Raw genomic sequence first — 1,722 nt, 5'->3', positions numbered from 1 at the left:
AGGAGGAGGAGGAGGAGGAGGAGGAAGGGGAAGAGGAGAGGAGAAGGAGGGGAGGAATAGGAAGAGAAAGAGGGGAGGGCAGGGGTAACACGATAGAAAAAAAGAAACAAGAAGTGTATTGTGTGCGCAGATATAAACATCGTTTGCTTTGCCTTTGTGTTCCAGCTTATGAACTTAAAATAATTAATGTGGAAGTCCAGAAAACAACGAATTCATTTCCCTGTTTCAGTGTTTTTAGGTATCTGCGTCGATGCTTTTAAAAATAAAACGAAAAAAAGGAGGAAGATGGTTGATATTAAACTAAACATAGTAGTTAAGTACCCAGTCTCTTGTGTTTTCAACCTTTTATAGATATTTTCTTTGTTCAAATTTTTCACTTGAAAGTGTTTCAGGGTATTTGAAAAAGAAAAAAAAACCCAGATTGATTATTTTTGTTACCAAAAAAAAAAAAAAAAAGAATATGGACAAGAGAAAACTATAGAGGCTAGCAGAAGGGAAACGAATCATGTCGCAAAAATACATCCGTGAAAAAAAGAAAAATCCTCGGGGAGAGCAAAAGAAGTCGCGGTGAGCCACCAGGCAATCAAAGCTGAGGTAACGGACACGCACCACGATCGCAAGAAGCCTGACGATGTGAAGAGAACTACCCTCATCTCCTCAAAGTCCTGCCTGCTAATGTGTCTCCTAACTCTCCCTCTCACAGTATGCTCCTAAACTCGGTCTTACAAGAAATCAGACGTCTTTTGGCCTCAACAATAGAGGTCCCATCTTCAGCTCCTCCGCTTTTTCTTGGTGTCCCAATCCCCTCTCATATTCCTCATGAATCATACCCCCACATATTATCAAAAATTATCTTTCATTCTCGTTGCGAGAAAACGCTGTCGGCCTGTCCCTCCCGGGGATGAGCCATTGTGGGCTCGTTTCAGGGCAAGGGGAGATTAGCCGTGGTGGTTCCCTCACTGCCGACAGTCCCACAATGCATCCTGTCTGCCATCATGGCGTCTCTCCACTCGCGGAGATGGTTCAGACGCACAGAACCCCCCTCCGGCGACCTGACAACGGTTTCCCAGCCAAACATATTATTTGCTGCAAATATGCGCCCTCCCGTCAATAGTAAACCGGTAAATTAGTGTAATTATTTCTTTTTATCGTTTTGACAAGTTTCACTTGGGGGTTCGCTTCCCTGCTGAGTCGAAACATATTTTTATATTTCCAGTTTCTTCCCTTGTAGGGCCTGTGGTGAGGGTTTCAGGTAGACGACAGCTGTAAACGTTTGTTATAATGCTAATGAAACGATGGCGGTGTAGGGTTAACTGAAAGTGGGGAGACAGGGGGAAAGGTCTGGAAGGATGGCGATGTCCGCAGGAGCGAAATAAGAGACTGTGGCTTAACGCATAGGGAAGACTTGGCTCACACAGATGGGAGAGCTGTTTGGGTGATAAACCAACAGAAGAGATGGGGGAGCTCAATCTGGACAAGACAAAAGCACTTTTCGTTATTTGACACAGTTTTTGTTTCCGAACACCAAAGAGTAAAAAGGAGGAGTATTCAATTCTCTTATTTCGTGAGAACGTTGAGACAATGGCAAACCTTTCCCCCTCTCTCCATTGATGCCTATAGCAAAGCTATAGATAGATAGATAGATAGATAGATAGATAGATAGATAGATAGATAGATAGATAGATAGATAGATAGATAGATAGATAGATAGATAGATAGATA

The sequence above is a fragment of the Aplysia californica genome, unplaced genomic scaffold (genome assembly GCF_000002075.1).
Source record: "Aplysia californica isolate F4 #8 unplaced genomic scaffold, AplCal3.0 scaffold00462, whole genome shotgun sequence".
NCBI lineage: Eukaryota > Metazoa > Mollusca > Gastropoda > Aplysiida > Aplysiidae > Aplysia > Aplysia californica.
The sequence above is the reverse complement of the archived record's forward strand: the minus strand, read 5'-3'. Positions refer to the sequence as shown.